The following is a 23,136-nucleotide window of genomic DNA, read 5'->3' as shown; positions in this document are numbered from 1 at the left end:
GAATGAGCATGTCTATATGCTTATATGTCTCATATAAGTTGCCTACTTATGAGGGTGTCTAAGGGAAAGGATAACCTTTCCCAGGTATCTGTATGGGAGCATAATCCTACTGATGGAGAAGCAGGGAGGATGAACATGAATTGTGTTCTGCAGGGTTGTATAGTCTGAAATCTTGAACTGACTCTTATGACCAGATAAAGCATCATGTCACAGTTCATAAATCTTGGCTTAGGTTCAGTAAAAACCTTGTAGCTGAACCTTCTCATCTGCCCTTGCTTGTCAGGTTCCTCTCTGACAAGCGGCAAAGAGCTGTCACCAGCTCTGGGCTGGCCAACTGCTCCTGTTCAGAAACTGAGTAGACATGCCATAAAAGCTGTCACTGGGGTCTTCCCAGGCTCTGTTCCAGGTAAAAGCTTTTATGTCTTGTTCCATCAGTACACATTATGGTAGGAAAATCAGGTTATATTCCTCTCTTGTGGAGATTAAGGGAATGACAGTTTAGTTGCTCTGACTGCAAGCCAGATGGCTCAAATGACACATAAAACATGAGGCTATAAAAAGCTGTCCCTCTCCTATGGTCATTTTTAAGATTGAGAAAAGTAAGAATGCTTTTTATTTTGTTAATTTTTTCCCTGTAAACTTTAAATTACAGACTTTTTGTTCCTATTTCCTTGATGTTATCTCAGTAGAGATGGAAATAATTGTCTTCACTATCAGATTTAGTGTATTACATCCATACTATATTACAAATCCTGTACATGTATTATGCAGCAAGTAGATTGCTATTGTGGATCCCTATTTATTGTGGGTATATATTGGATATTTTGGACCTCTCAACCTGAATGTGTCTGCAGGCAAGAAGAAGTCAGTTCCCTAGGAAAAAGTCCCATTCAATATTTCCATATTATATCCCTTATATATGGCTACAATAGTTAGAAAAGAAATAAAGTCTTAGTACTAACAGAACAAAATTTTACTTAAAAATATTAAACATCTAGATTGGTTGAGACTGCTCAAAGATGGTATTGAGATTAATTTTAGATCCCAGAGAAAGCTTGTTATGCAATAGCATATTTTGGGGCTGAAGGGGAACTGAGGTCCCCTACGTTCTGGTCTATTTTTCTCCCTGAAGCATACATAGTACTTACTCACTGTGTCTTAATCCTTGTGGGCTCTATGACACCCTCTTCATCAGAGTCAATTTATATAGCATTTTTCAGTTTATATAAAAGTAGAGCTTATTACTTGCATAGTTAAGAATAGATTCAAAAACAAGGAAAGAGCTGAATTATTTGTATGTGATAGAAAGTAACTGAGTTGCATTTGGACATTACTTTCCTCAGAGCTTCTGAACCCTCTCTGAAGGGAAAAGCTTGAGAAGTGAAGGGGCATTTTACTTCAAAGTTGGACAAGTAGTCTTTGTCCTTGGCTTGAGCACAAGAGCTTTTGTTGGTAAGTTATTATCACAAGATGTTTTTGTCAAGATACTGCTTTTAGTTCTTAGACTGCATTAGTCCTGTTCTAGCAATGAGCCAGGGGAAACAGAAATCAATTCCTTCCCCTCTCCTTCTGTCTTGTTTTTTCCCTCCTGTCATTTGAAGCTGTCATTTGAAATACAGATGATAATAGAAATTAAACTGTTCTTGGCCAGTCTGCTACATAGCCACGCCGGCTTACACCTACACATATGTGTGGTTCTTAAACTGAATTCTTCTAGAAAACAAGAAATACTAGAATTAAGTGCTATACAAATAGTATATGAGAAAGTAATGCCTACTTCTCTTCTGTCAGGGTTCTCTGCCACTTCCACATACCAAGCAGGAAAAAAAGTCCATGGAAGTTGTACAAAGATAAGGAAAATGAGAGATGGGGAGTGACATCCATGTAAGAAGGGAATAGTAAAGAAAAGATTAAAACTTGCTTGATTTAAAGCAGGAACCGGAGTGTGCAACACAATAAAAATAAAAAACAATATAATAATAATTTTTAAAAAAACCCAAAACTAAAAAATCCCACAGATGGTCTCCTTTGCTTCCACAAGCAAATATTTGTGGGGGAAAAGTGTCAAAAAGATTACCCTTTGCATCCTTTTATAACAAAACAACATGGAAACATTCACTGAAACTGAAAGGCATTATATTTAAAAGTAACTACTTTACATCAGTATATAATTAAACCCCAAAACACACTCTAATAACATCATTACAGATACAGTTTTATGGAGCTGTGAATATTGTTATCTGTATAAAATTTTTTTTAAAGAGTCTTTCTTTTCAAAAGAAAGATCAGTGATCATGCTTTAGGGCACAAATCAGACTCTAATGAATGGGACTTTAAAGCTCTCCTCCTCTACTAGTTAAGCCAGATAACTTTATTCTTTTCTGCTGCTCCCGGTATGGCAGTTCCAATGCATTTTTGATCAGAACTCCGTTAACTCTTCTGATGGACACACTTCATTTTAACAATGCAAGAAATGTCTAGGCAGAGCAGAGTAAGTTTATCTGTGGAGTCTTAAGCACTACTGAATATTTGATGAGACCAGTGATCGAAAGGAACTTGATATCTTACACTGAAGACCTTAAACCTGTGTTGAATGGGAAAATAGCACAATAATGATTGAATGTCATTTATTATTTGAAATTTTCCAGTCTGTTTCTCTGTGCAGACACAAAACAAAATCAAATCCTAATCAAAACCTGATGCAGAGACTAGAAGCAATCATTTTTCCATTGCAGCCAACAGTCTAGCTACAGAAAACAAATCTTGATTTCTGAATTAGTGATGACCCACAGCATTTGGTTCAGAGTGCACAGTGAAATGACACATGCTGTGATATGGAAGCAGAAAAATGAGCACCAGTGCAACACCGTGTGATCACAGGGATGCTGTTTCTGAGCCTACATCATTCTTTTAGAATAAACATACCATGATACCATTCTGATGGGCCCAGCCTTGGACAGCAACAGGTCCATCTTGGAGAGGTCTGGCATTGGCTCTACTGGACATGGAGGAAGCTTCTGGCAGCTTCACACAGAAACCACCCCTGTAGCCCCCCTGCTACCAAAACATGGCCATGCAGACCTAATACAAGCTTGAGACATCTTTTTGCCATAGTATATGCCGTAAGAAAAATTGCATGTGGGGGCACTGAGCCCTCTACTGTCTACTGGTTGCAGCTGTGAAACTGAGGCTGACACCAGGTAAAAAACTTTTCATGTTGTTTTTGTATTTTGTCACTTAATGAAGAAAGTAGAAGATTTAATCACTAACTGATTTAGAGACTTAGGAGCATGTATGTCCCAAATTAACCTAACCTAGTAATTATAGTGTCTCTTATCAGAGAATGATCACTAGAGCTTGTTTAAGTGTGGACAATAGCTCTATTACCATATCTGGGAATGCCTCTCTCAAGTCCCATTCCAGTGGGCAAGGCAACAACTGATGCCTCCAAGGAGGACCTGTGTCTTCACAGGAAAATTTTAAGGGCATTTAGAAGGTGTTTAGGTAGATTATACTAAAATATATGAACATAACATACATTACAGTCAGTGGAGATCAAAGTTTTAAGAATGTAATTATCAGAACTGGAATTTAACCAGCATAGAAACTGATTTAATGCTCTTCTTTCATTGAAGTATAGTGACACTTCCAATATTTGAAGGAGTTCCTATCTGTTATGACAAGTGTGTGGAATTGAAGTGTTTTGTGTCAGGCCAACAGTTCTTTCTTGAAACCTGCATCCCCTTCTCATCTTGATGTTACAAGCTGTCAGAGTGAAAACTTAGAGGGCAAGAATGTAGTGTCTGAACTATTTTTTAATTTTATCAGTAAAGTGCAATCCTTCTTGAGTTTCAGTAGGTGTTTGGGTTTGCCCTGGAGATTTACTGGAGAAATACGTTAATATAACTTGTGTAGGTGTTTGAAAAAAGCTTCCAAAGACCAAACAGATGCTTTTATTTATCTGGGGACTCGCACATTTTAAGGATGATAAAACTGCATTAACAACAGTTAAGAAGTTGAGACTGCGTAAGATTCCATTTACCTGGGGAGTCTTTCCAATTGTGAACAAAAGACTGTGCAGCATGTAAGTATTAACTGGCCTCTAGCTCTGAGCAGGTATTGTTCCATTTGTTATGTTCCACTCGGTTCATCAGCACTCACTGCATGTTCTTGCATCTGTTTCTATTTTTTCTGTTCTGTCTCTCTCCACATATCAAAGAACAGAATTGTAACAACTGATAATGGGCTTGTACCCATAATGGAGCTGAGCAGAGATGAGAGGACTTTTCTCCATCGCTTACTTACTTTCATGCAAGAAAAGTATTTTCTTTTGGTTCCTTCAAGCACAGTGGGATATCCTCTGGTACATAAACATCAGTATAGCTTTACTGAAAGTGTTTTTCTCTAATTTCTTGCCCAAAGACTTGAGAAAGGGAATGAATTAAAAAAAACCAAAACAACAACAAAAAACTAATATAAGACATCTACAATTCTACACTTAGGTTTTACCTTCATCTTGGCTTTAAGGTTCCTGCCCTGAGGAGCTTCAGGTCACCAGGAGATCAGTGCAAGCCATTTGGAGTGACTGAATATGTCAGACACTGGGGTGACGATCTGGGCTGCTTCTTGCAGCCTCTGTTTCTTGAAGGAATCCCATGTCTCAGGGAGCTGTGAGCATTGTGACATGCAGCAGCACTGGCAGTCTCCTCATGGGTCTTTTTTATGTGACCCAGCATGCAAATATTGTACTATCAGCTAGGCATATTTGGTATTTCTCCCATTGGAATGGATGCAAGTGGAGACGTTTGGTTTTGTTTCCATGTTTGTAGGTATGAAAACTAACCTACCTAGATTTTAATTTATTTTTGTTCTTTTAAATTTTTTTGTTAATACTTGGATCCCCTCCTCAACCCTTTCTTCTTGATCATGTTCTGCCCTATAGTAGAGGAGGATTTTTCTTGCCTTCACCTGCCAAGCACCTGCTACCTCTGCTTTCAGATATCCTTTCAAACAGGCTCAATCATTTTAATCTTTAAAAAACTTTGTTCTCTGAATGGCTGCCATCTGCTTTTGCTCTGCAGAACTGTTCCAGAGCCTGAGTACAGTGACATGTACTGTCGTCATCACAGGTAGCAGTTCATGAGACTGGATGTGAATGAAAATTGGAACTTGGAGAGTACCTGTGTATTCAATGAGAAATCACACCAACAGTGGGTTATATCTGAAACAAACAAACAAACAAACAAAAGGAAACAAAACAAACTAAACCCCCAAACAGTCTTGCAGTGTGGTTATTGGTATGAGCATGCTTACTTCTGACACTTAGTATTATGTCTTGATTAAAGAACCAGCAACTGCTAGGGGGCAAAAATCAGTGGGTATGTATTAAAGTTCATGAACTTTGGCATGCTTTCACCAGCTGTCCTTAGAGCTATTTATTTCAGATTAGGTGGCAGTGGTAAAGGTCAAAAATACTTGATAATCAACTTCAGCAATTAAATTCTTTGGTTTAATCTTGAGGGAGAAAGAAAAATCCTTTCTTATTCTCACTTGCTCAAAACAGAACTGCACCTTAAAAGTCCAGGATGGTTTGTGTACTGGTTTCCCATCTTATTTGCCACTCAGCTGGGTATAAAACTTTTTTCTTTGATGCAGTGAAATGTAGAAATAAGCCTGACAACTGACACTGCACATCTGCAGAACTAATGCTCATCTCCTGTTGTGCTACTTCCAGCACTCTTCCCACAGCATCCTTCTCTTTGTTCTATGCCAGTACCTTGTGGTCTTTTTGTATTTCCAATTCTAAACACTTTTTGGGCCTCAGCTGGAAGCAGACCTTGTGAAGTCTTCACCTGTGAGGAGAGAAGGTGGGAATCTAGATGCGAACTCTCTGGACTAAATTCAGATTACAGGATGTAAAGTAAATCTAAATAAATATTAGGGGGTCTTGGTTTGTTTGTTTGTGGGGTTTTTTTCTCTTAAACTGTACAAACTAATATATTTTCAGATTTGTTTTCTTTCTAATGAATAAATGTTTATGTTTGTGTAATTCTAAAGGAATTTTTAGGTGCCAGCTATTTAGTATGTCACCTTAACAATGAAAGAAATATTGCTTAAAATATTTAGGGATTGTTTGCAAACCTCCAAAATGAACCACCATCCCTCACAGTCCCCCCAAATGACCTCAGGCTTTGAAGGAACATGTAGAACTGACAAAGAAATGCTGTAGTGATGAACAATTTGGGTGATGGAGCAAAATGTGTAAATAAACAGGAACTACTATAAAAGTAGTTAAATATTGCCAGTAGTACAGCATCCCTTTTCTCTTGGTTACCTCTTCTTTCTTGCAAGGTAGCAAGCAAGTGCTGAATAATTCCTGGTGGTAGTGATGTTGTCATGCTTCAGTTAATCTTATTTCTTGCCCTTTTTCTAATTTAGAACTTAATAAAGTGAAATCCCACCAGGAATATTTATTCTGAATCTTATGACCTCCAATATGTGAAGTGTGCTCCTTATCTCAAAGGAGGAAAACTTTTTACTAATCACTTTCCATTATATAAACCCTGTAGTCTTCCTCACTTCATTGCTTAAAAAAAAAAAAAAAAAAAAAAAAAAAAAAAAAAAAAAAAAAAAAGAGAGAGACATGAGCTTACATTCAGCATGAAGCCCCTTTTGTTAAATATCCATAAATACCTAGGTATCTTCAAAAGATCTGCTGGCATTCAGTCCTAGTTCTCCTCCAGGCTATATTGAATATCTTAGGTCTAAAGTGGACGAGTTTGAAATGGTAGTTTATCACCATGCAGGCTTTCCCCTTTCACTGTAAGTATTTCAGACGTAAAGCTAATAAAGTATTTTAGTAAATGTCTGTTTGGAATTCTGCCAGTCTGGTAGCACAGTACATTATGATGCAAATACAGCTACTAATTTTCCTCTACATTCATGCTAGAATAGGTGATATAGAACCAGGTTTAATTGTAGATTGTAATTGACAGGTCTTTCCTGAAGCTGAAGAGGGAATTAATTGTCTCTCATTGTTACCTCTTGCTGTCTAAGCGTTTCCTCAGGATTGCAAACAGGTAAAAGAAACCATGCTGTTGTGCATGTGCTTTTCTCTCCTTATTTAGCTCCTGTCAGACTTTGTGTTGCTGCTTCTGGTCCTTGAGATACGGAACATTCTTGGGATGATAAACAGATTTCTCAGCCCTGTACTTCTCTTGAGTGTGTCTTTTGCTCTACTGATATAAACTGTGTTAAGTATCCGTGGGAGGGAAAGCAGCTTCATTTTTCTCTTGGAACCAATTCATTGACTTGCCTCTAAGAAGCAGGCCAGGAGGAATACTGAGAAGCAGCAGAAATGCAACAGACTTGATATACTGCTAAGCAGTAACTATTAGCTGGGAATACGGTGAGATACTTTAGCCTTTCCTCTTAGAAGACTTTTGGAATGGAAGTTTTTATCTGCATCATTATGTCTAACAGTCGTAGGTGGGTTTATTTATTTTTTTATAATTCAATACTTCATCAATTGCTTCTTAATCCTTTTAATATTTTCTACCTCAACATCTTATATTTGCTGTTTAATCTGCCTACAGTTGTGGCTTTCACCACGGAGCTAAAAACCATGGCTAGAGAAACAATATTTAGTTATTAGTCTCAAAATCATTTCTGTTATGCAAACACAGGCTGTTTAGTATTCCAAGATTTGATGATGTCAGTGGAAAGCTTTGCTCTTTATGAAGTTATAGCAATCTCATCTCTCCTTTTTGACCAGTGTGCTATTGCAGTTTATGATTACAAGTGCCTTTCCATTTGCAGCTAAACAGGCCAAGTTTTTTCTGCATTCACAAGGTAGTGACTATCTAGTGGTCACTGAAAGTGACCATAGTTAATATTTGCTACTTGCCTAAGCAAGAAGATTTGAACTTCATAACAGTTCATTATAAACACATGAGAATCTGCTCTCTTAAAGTCACATAGGTAAGACAGGTGAGATGCTGCTAAAGTAAGGCAGATGGCATGCTGCTTGGTACATTAATCTTTATATTCAGTCTTCCTACCAGTTAATGTGTCATATTGAAAAGAATTTTAGAACTAGATAGGAAAACAGAGTATGTGTTTAAACAGAGATCTCACAGCCTTACACAGGATATTTGAAATACTAACAATGCTCACCTGTGGTGACTGTGTTGTCAGGTGGGGCTATTAAATGTTGATTGACCTCAGGACGATGATGCAATTAATGTCATTCATAAGTACTCTCCCTGCAAGTAGTCTTGGAGGAGAGGAGGTGAATGATGAGAAAATGGCTGAGAGTTTTCCTTAGGGAATCAGTGTCTATGAGTGGGATGCAGAGATGTACTACACCAAAGGTTGTGTGAGGGTATGTATTAAAAGCAGTTGCTTGTCTTATTTTAAGAGATCAACTCATGGTATAGCTTTGCTCTAGGTTTTTAAATTGTGTGTTACTCTTGTGAAATTTGTCATTGGGTTTCTTGGGTAGCTAATGAAGATGCAATTTTTTTATGCATATTTAGTTCTGGGATGAGATGGGAGAGAAAAAGTATGGGAGCGTGGGGGTCTGAATGCCCTCTTATGTTAGTATAAACTGGTTATAAATAGTATTAAACTCCACTGATATTCTGTTTAATATACAGCTGGAAGTGAGGTCTGTATCTCTTTCTTTGTGTGAATGTGTCTCAGTTCTTGTACTTCTGTGAGTGGAGGAACAAAAATTTTCATTTATGCAAGTTTTGAGATAAAATTTTAAATTTAGTTTTGTATCATAAGCTATACCCAGATGCTACTAAGCAGAAGAAACTGGGAAAGGCAAAACTTTAGACAGACTACAAATCCACAGAATTGCAGAATATTTTGAGTTGGAAGGGACCCAGAGGGATCATTGAGCCCAAATCTTAGCCCTGCACAGGCTATCCCTAAGAGCCACACCATGTGACTCGCTTGCAATTTCAGAGCTAATAAATGTAATTTGGAATATTTTGCCTGTTATGCTGTGAGGGAAAAAAAAAAAAAAAACAAAAAAAGGTCAAAAATAAGACTGAATTAATGATGGTTATCTATAATGCTTAGGTAAATAAGGAATGCTAAGCAGAACTTGTGGCAGCTGATTGGTGTTTAGTATATGGCAAATGAAATATCTTTAAGAGATTTAAAGTACTTTTCACTTGGAAGCACAACTGTGAAAACAGAGAAATGAAGGAAAACAAAGATCATCTTTGAAAAAAAAATCTTGATTAAAAAAGCCCCCTTGGGTTCATTTTGTCTTTATCTAAAAATTCAGTTCAATCCTTTGGAAAAGACCTGGATCTGTAGGCTGGGAATTGCTTGGAAAGGTAGACATGAATTTTTCTCAAGTGTTAAATTGATAGATGTGTTCAGGTTGCTGACAAACACCTGTGAGAATAATACATATTTCATTTGGGAAGGGAGGAAAGCTAGAAGGAAGGGCGAAGTATATAAAATACCCAGAACTAAAAGGTTTATAGTACTTTGATGTGTCTTCTCCGGATTGTTATGGCTTGCTCGTGTTTTGGAAATGTGAGGGTCTAAAAGGTCTAGTAAAAGTAAATTTGTGTAATTTTAAAATTATATACAGCTGAAAGATCAACTGTTGAGCATATAAATATAAATCCTGATGAAGGAAACTGGAGCATGCAGAAAATCAAAATGAACCATGAGTGAGCTTCAATAAAAAAGAAAAAACAAAAATCAGGCCTAGTTTTTGGTATGGATAAACACAGAAGAAAAGATTGTTGTGGAGACAGGGGTTTTTCTTTTTGGGAGACCAATTCAAAAACTGAGATTTCAGTGTGCATTTTAATTTTAAAATAGTACTTTGGTTTTAGGTATCTGCAAACGTGATATCTAGTTAAATGTGTTCTTAGATCTTCAGAAAGAAGACTTACTGTGATTGTTTGTTCTCAATTCTCCCCTCCGCATTGCATCTGTTATTGCAAAGAAATTTGTGCTTAGCCCGTAGACAGGACAGAATTCCTCAGCTGCCTCAATAGGAATTGAAAACTTGCACCTTGTTAGACGTCTAGTCATCATACCATGAGACACAGCCACACACAGTATGGATTTTTAGTTCTGCTGATTACAGAACTTCTTGAGTAATTTATCCAGAAGCTTGTGGCAGACTGTGCCCAGAGTAGGTTGCTAAACCTGTTGGAAACTTAAGTTCTTGTTCTCAAGAGCACATAATTAAATGCATATCAGTCTGATGTGAATTCTTCTAGGCAGATTTTTTTCCAAAAAAACCCAGAGCATTTGCCACTTCTTGGAAACAGGCCTTGTTCTGAAACCAGAATTTAAGGAATAACTAAAAAGACTCTGAATAGAGCTGTGTTGGGGTCTCCCCTGCCCTGCCATGTGGTCCTGGGAGAGGGGCCCTGGGGGGGAGGCACAGGATTTCCCTAGTCCCTGGTCAGCCTCGTTCCCCATTGGTTGGTTTGTGTTCCCCTGCACAGGCAAGGACCCTCGGGTCCCGTGACTGTAAGCAGTTCCTCGGCAGAGCCCGGCCATGCGGCTGGAGAAATAAACATCTCTGAAACATCTAGCAAGAATCCGTCCATAGATATTCTTTCCACGGGCCTCGCTGTCTGATACACGTGTTGCAGTATCTGCCCTGTAACAGAGCTGAATGCTTTAACTTTTGTAGAATAGCTTGCTGTCTTTTTTCCTTCCTGATTATAATCAGACTAACCTTTGGGGAAAGGGTCTGAACATCCAGGGAACTTGCATAAAGAATACTGAAGCTCACCTAAAGCATACTGAAAAGGTCACCTTTTGTGTAATGTTGAATTGTGTAATTCAAAGGATGCAGTTCATAGAACGGCATTCAAGTTAGCTCATCATAAGGACTGTTTTCCGTTGGTTATGGAGAAAAGAGTCCTCCCTAAGGTATTTTTTGTCTTTTCCCTTCCCGTTTTTCATACTTCCACATACATATTAGTTTGGCATGTACAGTTTTACAGTTATACCACATGTGGCAGCCTCACACTTGAACAATGGAATAGGTTTGTTTTTATTTGGTATGTGCCTTGTCCTATTGCTGTGAGCTAGAATAAGACAGTTATAAGCAGGCCACAGACAGCCACATAAAAGCCAATGTGCACTAATGAAGTGGGATTCTTCTTACATCAGCTAAAATAAATTTTTGTGACTTACCATATTGTTTAGTTGGACATTTCTACAAAAATAGAAGAAAGCTCAGAAAAATATCAAGATTTCCACAGCTGCTGGTTTGTTTTTTATGGTTTGTTTTCTTCAGATGTTGTGACAAGGAATAATTATTTGGAAGGGACAATTCAGGTTCAAACCATTGGGCCAGTCTGACATTTGTCTTGCTGTTGATGAACCAGAGAATGGTGTTTCTGTGTTTCCAGGAAAACTGATGTGAAACTCAAAAGGTTTGGGAGATCACTTGAGCTTTTATATCCCAGTCTCTTTGATCAAGAAATCTGACTCAAAACTCTCAGAATAAAATATTTTCTCCTGAGACTTCCAGTGATCTTCAGAGGCTATGAAAGTAGCTACACTTCCTGTATTTTGATGATTTAGGAGCTCTGGAGAAGGCAGAACTATGTTGTTAGGTTAGGGGAAAGCACAAGGTAGTAGTAATACTGTTCCCTCCAGTAAACCCCAAAAGGTTCTGCAGTTAAGCTTCAGGAAAAATTCTGGTTTTCTTTTAGCAAATAATTGAATTCTATCTGTCATGGGCTTAGCAAATCAGAACTGAGGCATAAACCCGTGAAATCTATTGATTCTAAGGTGTCTGGTGTATTAAAAATCTGGGAAATGAAGAATATTCCTCTTATGTATGATATTAATAAGCATTATTCTTGTCATGGGTGTTATTAAAGTTTCTAGCCTTGGATAAACCAGGCCCATAACTATTAAATATTGAGATGACAATTTTGACCTTAGACTAGGTGTTGGGAATGATATTGCTGAAGGTCGGGGCAGGAACCAAAGTCTGACTGGCTGTTAGAGAACACTTATTACAAGGACAAACACACGTCAAAACCCTGTTATTGGACATTGGCAAACAATATTTCCAACAACCTATGTGCACATGGAGGGGGAACTTTCAGTGTGACTGTTTTAAGGCTGCAAAAGCCTTTCATAGGTCCTCTAAATTCAGCCATTTTCACACAGTCACTAATTTCCCCTTAAATCCTGGTTTTCTGAGTGGAATACTGTTCCCAGGCAGACTTCTAAAAAGCCCAAAACAACAAACAAAAAACACACAGTCCCAACTCAAAGAATCAGTGATCTTTGCTTCTCAACTAGAAAAATCTACCTTTGCTTTTGGTAAGAAATCTAAGAGCTGGGAAAGAAAGCGTGAGTTTTCTTTTCCAGAGTCATCTTGTTTTTCTTCTTTACTCACAACACTTAATGTGTGCACATCTAAATCAAACAATTGTAATCCTCTATTTAGAGCAGTGTCTGCTTCCAAACTTCTTGCAACTGGTTTTTATTTTCCTTTTTTATGTTTCTTATTCTGTTGAGAGCCTTGCTAACTACTTTGGGTGTTCTTGGTGTTAGTAATGGGATAGTTTATATTTTAATTAAACAGACTTACTACAAAATATTCCAGTGGAGGCTGGGAGCGTTTATCTCTTGACTTTGTCTCCTTGTGGCACTCTGAAAAGTGGTTTTTACTGTCTAAATCCTACAGTGTGTCCAAGCAATGCTCTACCTTTCATCAGAATATAATGTTTTACCCTTTTTGGACAAAATTTGTCTGAAATGTGTAACTAGGTATATAGTGGAAACAGTACATCTGTTTTTCAAGTACAGCTTTATAAATCAAGGTTACAGGGCAGCTGTTTTGATTTTTATTATTTTATTTTATTTGGTCAATACTGTGAACAGTAATGGTGGTAAAAACCCTTTTTTTTTCTCCTCCTCCTCTCCCTGACCTTCAGGTGAAATAAGGTTACTCTTGCAAGAATGCTTTTTATAATTGTCAAAATATTGCATCATCTCTACATGTACAAGGTCTTAATTTTAGACATACATCACTGCTTAAATTGCTTAGTTCAAAGTAAAGTGAAAACTCTGGTTGCTTTATGAACTTTTAGTAAGAAAAAAAATAATAATTTTTGCAATCATGTGTTTGCACCTTAGAAAAGAATTAAAATGGAAAGCACAGAGAGACTGAAAAACCAGTAAAAATTAAAACATCAGCATTTGTTCTGAGAGTATAAAGCAATGAAATAGGGAATGGCAATAATCATAAGAGAGGAATAATTTAATTTTGAAGCTATTTGCTTCTAGATTCCCCCCTGAATTGCTCCATTTTTAGTATATTGCTAATTTTTATATCCAGTCACATTGTTGTCTGATTTGATGTATGGTGTTAAAGAGCTTCTGCTGTGCACAAATATTCTGTGTTAAAGCTTAAGATTCTCCAACCATGCACCTTATTAGTAATTAAGATTATTTCTGCATAATTTACTTTGCATATAATTCTGCATTTTTTGATGACGTTGTCAAGTTGAGGTTTACTACTGTAAATATTTTTGTGATTAAAGCTACAATTTTCTAAACATTTTTTACAATCTGAATACTTAGATGTTCAGATTCTTGCCTTAAACACCCTAAATTTGTTTTCAGTTTCTTTAAGTTGTAAAATATTTTAAAATTGGAGAATGATTTAGACAGGGCATTTTTTTGGCTGATTAATTCTAATTTAATGGGCATATATATAATGATAATGGTGCCCAATGGGAACTCACTTCTCTCTTGCCACCCCATAAATGCAGCCTCTGAAAAAGGTTTGTTTTCCTTATTACTTGCTATGTAAAAATAATAAATTTTATTTCTGCAGCATGCTAAAGTGGGGATCAGCAGAGAGTAGGTGAAATGAAAACACAGGAAAAAGTTCATGTGTATGTGTAGTGACTTGGTTCTCAGTATTGTTTTACCAAAAAAAGGGCAGAGGCACAATATTTAACGTCTTTATCTTAATTTTAAAGCAGAATATCCTAGAAATCATCCCTTTAATGCATGTTTGCTTTCAACTGACTATACATTTATTGAACCGTTTATGGTGTTCTGAGTTAAGGCTCATTGTAGCTTCAGTGATGGTGTTAATCTCCTTCAGCAGGCACAGATGAAGACACCAAAGTGCTGTTTTGGCAAAGCCAGTTGATAGGTATGGTCAATAGCAGTGCTGAATCCTTCAGCAGGATAATAAAATGCTAAATTCAAAAGATTAGTTGAATTGTGTGATAATTAAAAATGGCTTTTTTGACACTTCAGAATGAGACAAAAAAAGCTTAATTAACAGAGCACTTGTTCTTATCCCTGCCTTTTAAACAACTGAGTGCATATAATATCTTATTGTTAGACTTCTGCACTTAAAGAGATGACAGAATTCTTTGGTTGAAGGCTAGATATACTTCCAGCAGATCACTGACATGAATTTAGTTTGTCTGCAATAAAAGGAAGTGTTTCTTAATATTTAGGTTTAGGGTGAGATGAATTGGTTCTACAGGATGAAGTCGAGGCCATGCTCTCTGTGGAAGAAATCCGTTCCTTCTGGCTTGGAATATGGAGCCTTGGAGTGGCCTATTCAGCCTTAATCATACAGTTATGAATTCTTAGCTCATGTTTATGGCTGGTAGAATTACTGTGATACCAGTTGATGGTAGTCTGGCAAAGGAAAGGGGAAAGCATCACAATACTGTCTGTCACTTTGCATTCCTCTGCTTTTACACAGCTGCTGTGCAACAAAAGGCAATTTCTCTTTTTTACTCACCTTCTCCTTCTGCCCAGTCCTTCTGTTAGGTCGTCACATGTTTGAGACATTAGTCTGTTGCGAAGGAAACTGTGGTATGAGACATTTAGGATCATTACAAATTCAGCACAAGTTTCAGTAAGTAAAGAAGGTAGGCTGTTAAGTCTTCAGATGCAAACCCATCACAGCTATTATCAGAGTATGTCAGGAATAGTTATAGAGAATGAGTTGGAAGCAGATTTGTCTGAAACATTTAAAATTCTCCTGAAGCATGGAAACCTACATGAAGAAAGTATTCTCTGAGGGACTGACATGACCTTGCACTTATTCAGAGTATTTTATAACAGCACTTACTATGCTATTTAAATGCTATTTAAGTGCTATTATCTCTTGTGACACTGGCATGTCCTTTGTATTGCTGTAGCAATAACAGGATAAAATACTGGGTTTTGCAGTTGTTTAGCACCATCACTGACTCACACTGGTATTCCCTGAATAAAGTAGACCAAGAAAATTATCTTTCTTCACCTCAAATTGCTCATTTCTTATTTTTATACACCAATTTAAATGTAATTTCCAGTCCTCAACATAAATCTCTTGGCTCTGTGATTCTACAGTAATTTCTGGAAGCTGAGTTTTTGTTTGCCACGGTGCCTGTGCTGCACAGGTACCTTGCAGAAGCTTGGTTGGCAGGAGAGGGCTGACTCTGGGCTCTGTGGTCAGAGCATGATGTGTCCCCCAGCACAGGCCAAGAGTAAGTGGATGAGAAGATTTCTACAAGAGTGGGGCAGCTGAGCAACCCGACAGAGGTTCTCCGGGTGCTTGCAATGAAGTGGTTGGTTTGACAGATTAAGCTGTTGTAAGCCCTCTCTTGACATTGCCTCAGTTTCCAAGCCCTGTGGCAAGGAAGTTTAGCCAGTGTCCTGTGTGCCTGCCATAGCAGTAGCTTGGGTGCCTCCTTTCCCTGGGGGTTGAGGAGACAGGCATAGGGGCAGCACAGAGGCTGAGGAAGTTACTCTCCTGTGGCCCTGTGTGAGGATGCAGAATGGATTTCCTGTACAGCCTGTGCCATGGCTCCAATAACTAGAGGTGTATATGTGCAGCTGTCACTGCTTGTTAGCACTTCTGCCCTCTTGAGAAAATGCTGGTGACAAAAACCCCTAAATTATATGGTCAGGTTTGAAAAATAAGTTGATGTGTGCAAGGATGTTATTGACCTGATTCATCTGGCATAAATACAGACATGCCTTTGAAAACTGATGAACTAAAACTGCTCTCTGTTTTTGAGAAAAGGCTTGAATTTCTTTATATTCAAAGGTTATCTTCACAAGGTTTATACTCTTTGTTTATTTGTTTTGAGAAGACAAACTCCTTTTTTTTTTTTGCTCCAAGATCACCTGTGGACAGACCTGTCTAATAAACAACCCCCCCTACTTTCCCCTTCAAAGGGATAGCTAGTAGTAGGAAGGTTAAATGGTTAAAATATCATTGTATTTCCTATAATCAGGTAGATCTTAAAAGCTTCTTCAGAGGAAAATATTTCAGCTACCAATAAAATGATTTAACGCCAGATGTTTTAATTCTTACTAATTGCAGTAGTATTTAATTTTATTTTTTATTAAAAATTGGTGGGAACCAGGTTGTGGGCTACAGACAGTTAACTTGTTTCGATATACAGAAGTATTTTCTATTCTATTCACTGCAGATGGGAATTATAACTCATTTTGCTTATTTTTCTATGTCGATTGAGGAGGCAAAAGGGATAAGAATAGTTTGCAGTGGACATGGTTTACTGCTTGCTTGAAAACTTCCTTTCTTTTTTGAAGCAAATGGAGAAAGCACAACAACATCTTTTTAGTGTTTTACTGAATATTTACTATTATGAACAACTTTTTTTTTTAACAATATCAAAAGTGTTCCACAGCAGATGTGCATTTACACTTTTCAAGGACATCATTCCTCACAATACAGTCAACAGTTGCTGGGCATTAATGGAATCCTCTCAGGGGAAAAGTTTGTTATCTCTTTGATGGGAACAGATCTTTTATCAACGATGATTGCTAATACAGTTGAGGGAGACCAGAGAGGCTGTTAATTATTCTGTTCGGGTGTGCTTTAATGGAGTTATCAGCAAAGTACATCTGTGAACTTTCTTTTACAAAATAAACTTGCAATAAATATGAAATTAGATTTTAGGGGAAGAAATGGCATTTGCCTGCAGATGGATGGCAATATTTGTGAACATTGGTACATTTGTTAGTTTAGCAGCAATCTTCTCTAATGTGATTCATGCAAGATAATTTTTGTTTTAATAATAACCATTACTTTTGCTGGTAGTTTATTTTCCTGGTAAGTACTGTCTTTTCACCTCGTCAAATGTTTTAGCAGTTGGTATTTTTTAGATTATCATGTGTTTCTTCAGGGCATTATCAGCAACAAAACAGATCTGACTCAGAGAGGGTTCAGGGTGGATCCTCCAGTAGCAAAAGCTATTGATCAAATTCCTAAATTCTGGGACAGCCCTCCTGCTTCTAGATGCTTTTAGCAGGCAACACTTGTGCATCCATGCCTGGTGAGCCTGAACTGAAAACCCAGTTGAACAAAGGAATAGGACATGGGCTAGGGAGAAGAGAGCAGTAATATTGATGTGGGAGAGACTTCTTTATAGAAGTATAATTTTTTAAAGGATTGGCATTTGGAGGTTTTGTGCTTCTGTTCCCTTAAGTGCATGTGAATGGGCAAAGAGGTGGGTAGTGCCACATAATTCCTCTATTCTCATCTAGTGTATTCTCCCCATGAGTTACTGTCAATCAGTGGAAATGTCATGTGCTCGAACCACAATTGCTGTCGATTATTTTCTTTTTTTTTTTCTTAAGACAGTTGTTCACCAGTGCTATTCTAGCTTTTCTGCTATACCACATGGCTTTCAGATTCTCACTCTTACAGCTGTGGAAGCAAAGGCTAAACAGATAAATGTCTACTGACTGGCAATTCTCCTGCCCTCTCCTACCTCCAATTTCTGCCTCTTCTTGGTAGTTTGAGCAAAAGTTTTTCTTTTTTTTGCACTGCTTCCTACAGAATTATTTCTGCATTGCACTTCAGCAAAAGTTGTCAAACTAATGTTTATACATCAGATAATTGTGATGTCTCCCAAGGCTCATTTTTCATACACCCAGGACATCGTCTTGTATATTTTCTAATGTAAAGGCTTTTGGGAATTTTGGCTATGTGAAAGTACTCTCTCCAGACATCTCTTAAAGATCAAATATCTTGAGGAGATGCAGGTTTTTACCAGAACCAAATGTAAAGGACAGGCTGTGGCCAGTGAAAAAGAGGGTTGATTAACAGTAAGCACAGTTTCTAAACAGGTTTGGATTCCCAACAGGAAAAAAAGTATCAGCTGACTGGCACTTAAAAAACTAACATGAATATGTGGAGCTGTAAAGTTATTGTACATCTTAATACTTGAGGATAGGAGTGAACTTCAGATAACAAGGCTTGTTTTTCTCTTGTGACAAATTAAAAAAAAAAAAAAAATTGGAGATACTGAGGGAGGAGCAGCTGGTTTCAACAGAGACCTGGTTGTACCTTCCCTTAAATTTCTGAGATGCTCTCCTTTTTCATGCATTCTTACTGCCCTTTCAGAATTAATGCCACATTTCACTCCTAGGATGTCTGTAGTTATAGTTGGTATTGAACACCAGAAGACAAAATCTCTTCCTGACTCTCCTTTTTTTCTGTAGGGAATTCCTTCTCTATATGTAACTAACAGTAGGAAAATAGCTCAGCTTTAGGGATGGTGTTAAGTTTTATGCAGCTATACAGCCCTGTTTGTTTAAATCCTTGTTGAAGCATATCATTACAGAACTTCCACCCAGGATTATGCCAGTCAATTCCACCTCTTCATTTCATACACCTGGGTTAGCTTGCAGGTTAAATTCATTGTTCACCTCTAAACCAATTGCAAGGTTACAGGTTAGAAATTTGGTGAGCAGTATGCAAAAGGCTTGTGGTGATGGTTATTCCATTGTGTAATGGATAACCTCAGTTGCAGGAATATTAACGTTGTTCAGAAGTGTGGTGAGTTGAGTCACTGAATTGCACATGGAAAAATAGTGGTGAGGGTGTTCAGAAAAAAAAAAAGATCTTGCTGAGTAGCATGGTAGCTTGTTTTTCTTCAAAAGGGGCCTTGAAACTTTGCTGATGATTTTGGGTTTGCTTGTTGGTCAGGTTGAAACAAAAAAACCTAAGCTGCTAGCTTAGGTCTTGATCTTCTTAACCCTTAACTGCCTTTTTAACTTGTAAATTTATTATTAGGGTGTCTCTTTCAGGCTGTAGAATGGCATTCCTGATTCCTTTCAACTCAGTAAAATTAAAATAATTTTCTCCCACAGAGAGTAATTTTCTTCCTGTATTCTTCCTCACTTATAAGCTTTGAGAGAGAGAAATATTAATGTCATTTTTAATGTTTTTCTCCAAAAAAATTGTCAATCCCAGAATTTTTTTTAATTTTAATACATATTCTGCAGAGGCTCACACCAAATTTAGCATTAATTTCTTTTATATCTTTCAGGACATCATAGAAATGCTGTGAATTTTCTTCATCTTGCCAATGAGAAGCATTCTGCAGAAGGTCTTTCACAGGGATGTGAAGAGTTTCTAAGCTCTTTGCTCTGCCTAGTGTTAATCTACTGTGCTTTGGTATTTCTTAAAATTTATTTTAAAATCAGGAGTGACTATTGTATTGTTTAAACTGATCTCTGTATTACTAAACCTTACGCTTCTTCACATTGAGCCTGATAGCTTTGGTTTGACTGAAGCATGTGGTAGATATGACTAAAGTATGTTTATCAGAAAATGCCCCAGCTTATGTGCATATCCAGAAGGATACAGAATTCACCACTCTCCTGGAATATTCTCTCTTGAATCCCTGTGCCACCAAAACCTTGACAGGTAAACCCCCTACAACTACTGCAGACAGCAGTACAATTGTCTCCATACATTTCCTGTCTCTGTTGCTCTTTACACATCCCAAAATTTCTTGGGCCCCCTGACCATAGCACTGGACTGGGAGTCCTGCCATGATTAATGGTTTAAATCTGTGTGACACCCTCTGCTCCACAGCAGCCCTTTGATTGTACAGCTGGGGTATAATTTTTCTATGGGTTGTTTCAAGCTTGTCAGCAATAAAATCCCTTTTCAAGAGATTGGAACTATTTAAAACAAAGGTTGTGTATGCATACAACATTGACAAACTATTGCTTGTACTAGCTGAGGTTGCACTATGTAATTTAGCTGCATCAGCATGTCCCAAGCACTAATTACAGAAGCCTAATGAGGGACAGTGTGTGTAGGTCTGGGCTCCCACCTGACCTGCAAAGTACCATGACACCATATTTCATATTGTGACTGGCCTTTCATCCTAACTATTTACTGTTACACCACTCTTTATGCCTCACAAATTTTTAGAGGTTTTATGATTCTCTACAGATACCTCATTAAAATATGAAATTCTAATGGACTTATTAGCATCTCCTGTGGGTGCCACCCTCTAATTGGTGATTCCCTGTGGAGAGTTACTTCTGGAAGGATGAACCAAATCTGTGACACAAATCTTTTTTATAAGATCTTAGATGCATAGCTATATAATTGTCTTTTTATTAATAGTAGATGAGGACTCAAAAGGTTTATGGTTTGAAGATATCTTAGGAAGAGCTGTTGACCAGAAGAATTTTCCACAGATATTCATATTATATGAATAACATATTAACTGTTTTCCTAAGGACCATTAAGTACCACAAACTTTAAAAGGTTTTGCACTTAAAAAACAAACAAACAGCAACAACCAAATAAAAAACATCCTCGATTTCAAAGTTGAAGATATTTAAATTAAGAAATTAAAACAAAGTACTGTTTTGGGCTGATTACATTTGCAGCACTGAAATCCTGTAACCTCTGAGGGAAGGTTTATTTTAGTCCCTCCTGTAATTCTGCTTTGAGCTTGAAGCAGCTGAGACTTCATCAAATTCTATCCTCTCCCTGCCAGCACTGCAATTTGGATACTGACCTGGATCATAAATTACTCCTTTGTACCTGAAGAAGTCCAGTACTTTAAACTAACTAGATAGATGTCATTTGCTATTCCTTTGACTTGTCATTTTTACTTCAGCTGTCAACAAAAGGGTTTTTATACAGCAATATACAATTCTGAGCTAGGATGGAAGGGAAAGCTAGGGCTGACATCAATTCCCTGGTGTCCCCCTTACCTTTTTCACTGCAGTTAAGTTGTTCAGCATTCATTCTGTAGACTTTTACTGTCATCAAAAATATTTGACTATTTTACTTTCGTGCACCTTGCAATTGTGCACAGATACTTCTTACAAAAGTAATTTTCATGTCAAAGATACCCTGAAAAGTTCTTCTATCTGTCTGAACTTCAACTTCCATATGTACTGCAGACAACATAAATTAGCAGAACAGCCATATCACAAACAGAGGAGCTCCTGACTTCCAGAAAACCATCCTTCTCTGTATTTTTTTAAGGTTAACTTGTAGGCTAATTTGCTGTGTGGAAAGTTACCTTGCAAACTAAATTCTGAAGGGCTGATTTCAAGTTGTTGGTATGCTATAGACTCATGCTTGTGTTGTATATTTTGTACTTAGCAATAATGTGTATTTCCCTGGCTTAGACATTGTTTACAAAGCACTTCTGCTTGGGTTTTTTTCCACACAAATGTGGGGATCCATTTGAAATAATCTAAGGTTACATAAGTTCCCTAACCTCTTCTTCCTGCAGCATAAACTTGCCACAGAATTCTTGGTATCAAGTATCTGATGTAAAAGGTGGGTAACTTAGTAATAGGCTCAAAGAAAGGAAATTCATCTTGCATTGAGTGCAGAGACAAATTAAGTGTTGAGGAGAAATAAATGAGTATTTGTAGGACTTAAATGGAAATTATGTTTTCTTGGAAGGGAGGTCAAATTATTCAACATTTTAAAAAGAAATAACAGATGAAATTATTTAAACGTGTAAAAGATAAGTTTGTCTTGTGAAATTATTGTCTTGCCATCTCCTATTTGCACTGCATTTGAGCAGTGGGCAAAATGTTTACCTAACCCCACACCCTGTAGCCATTTATAACATATTTTCTTTGGAGTAATTTTCTTTTCTCTGTTAAAGCCAGAAAGGTATATTCCCTCAGTACGAATTTAAGGAATGTAGAATTAACATGACCCAGGGGCAATATAATACTGCCACCTGAACTAGAATGAAATTTCTGATGTCTTGTTTTTCATCTCTGCTACTACTGTCTGATATGCCATTTTTTTCAGACTATAATGCATATGATAATATAGCCTAGCTTTATTTATGGGGTACACTGCTGTGTTGTCAAGAAAGCCACCATTTTTGTGTTATTAATCAAATTCCAGGCTACATATTATATTTCTGTGGACTTGAGACCCTTTTATAGATATAATTTTTTTTTTTCAAATATTGCAAAGAACAATAAAAATGTAGGGGTTTTTTCCCTGGAAGGTACACGTGATATCATGGAACCAAAACTGAAGCCATGAGATACTCGGTCAATGAAGAATGGGTGGTAATAGAATTATCCCAAAGTTTCTCGTAGCAAAGAGGGAATAGTGGAGCTGTACATTAGCATCATGAGTGTCTCCAGACCAGCTAAAAAAATACACAAGATGGAGAAGCTTGTTTTAAGCTAAGAATGTAATTTTTTTTAATGCTTCCAAGGATTTTCTTTCTATTCTGTACCATGTTATTAGATGTGGAAGTTCTTGATATAATTGCTTGTGGGAAAACAGCTGTACAAAAAGCTGTACTGGAGTTTTCATGGCTGGGAAAGGAAAGAAGGCAAGATGTGTGTGTGCTTCTAAAAGCACACTGTACACACACATATATAACCCTGCTGTGTGCGGATGTGGATGAGCAGTCTTCTTAAGATGGAGACTTGGCAATGAGTTCTCAGTCTTCTCAAAAACATATAAAAACAAGAATCATGATTAATATTTGGAGATAATGGATATCTAAAGAATTAACTCATTAATGACACATGACTGCAAAGGCTGGTAAAACAACGATAATCAGCTTCTTATTTCAGAGCGGATATTTCAAAAACCCAGGTGATATACAAAGGAGAGGAAAAGGACATGTAGGGAAAATGAATAGTTCTGTGGTGATCCAGGGTTTTCTGGCTAGACTACAAAGCAACTTTGTGGAATAGAACAGGTGGGGTTCTGGTGTTGACCAGACAAAGCCAGATTCTTCTCAGTAGTACCCAGCCAAAAGACAAGATCCAGTATCTTCAAACTGAAATACAAAAAAATTCATTTCTTTTACAGTGAAC

The sequence above is a fragment of the Aphelocoma coerulescens genome, chromosome 3 (genome assembly GCF_041296385.1).
Source record: "Aphelocoma coerulescens isolate FSJ_1873_10779 chromosome 3, UR_Acoe_1.0, whole genome shotgun sequence".
Taxonomy (NCBI): Eukaryota; Metazoa; Chordata; class Aves; order Passeriformes; family Corvidae; genus Aphelocoma; species Aphelocoma coerulescens.
Note: the sequence above shows the minus strand (reverse complement) of the source record.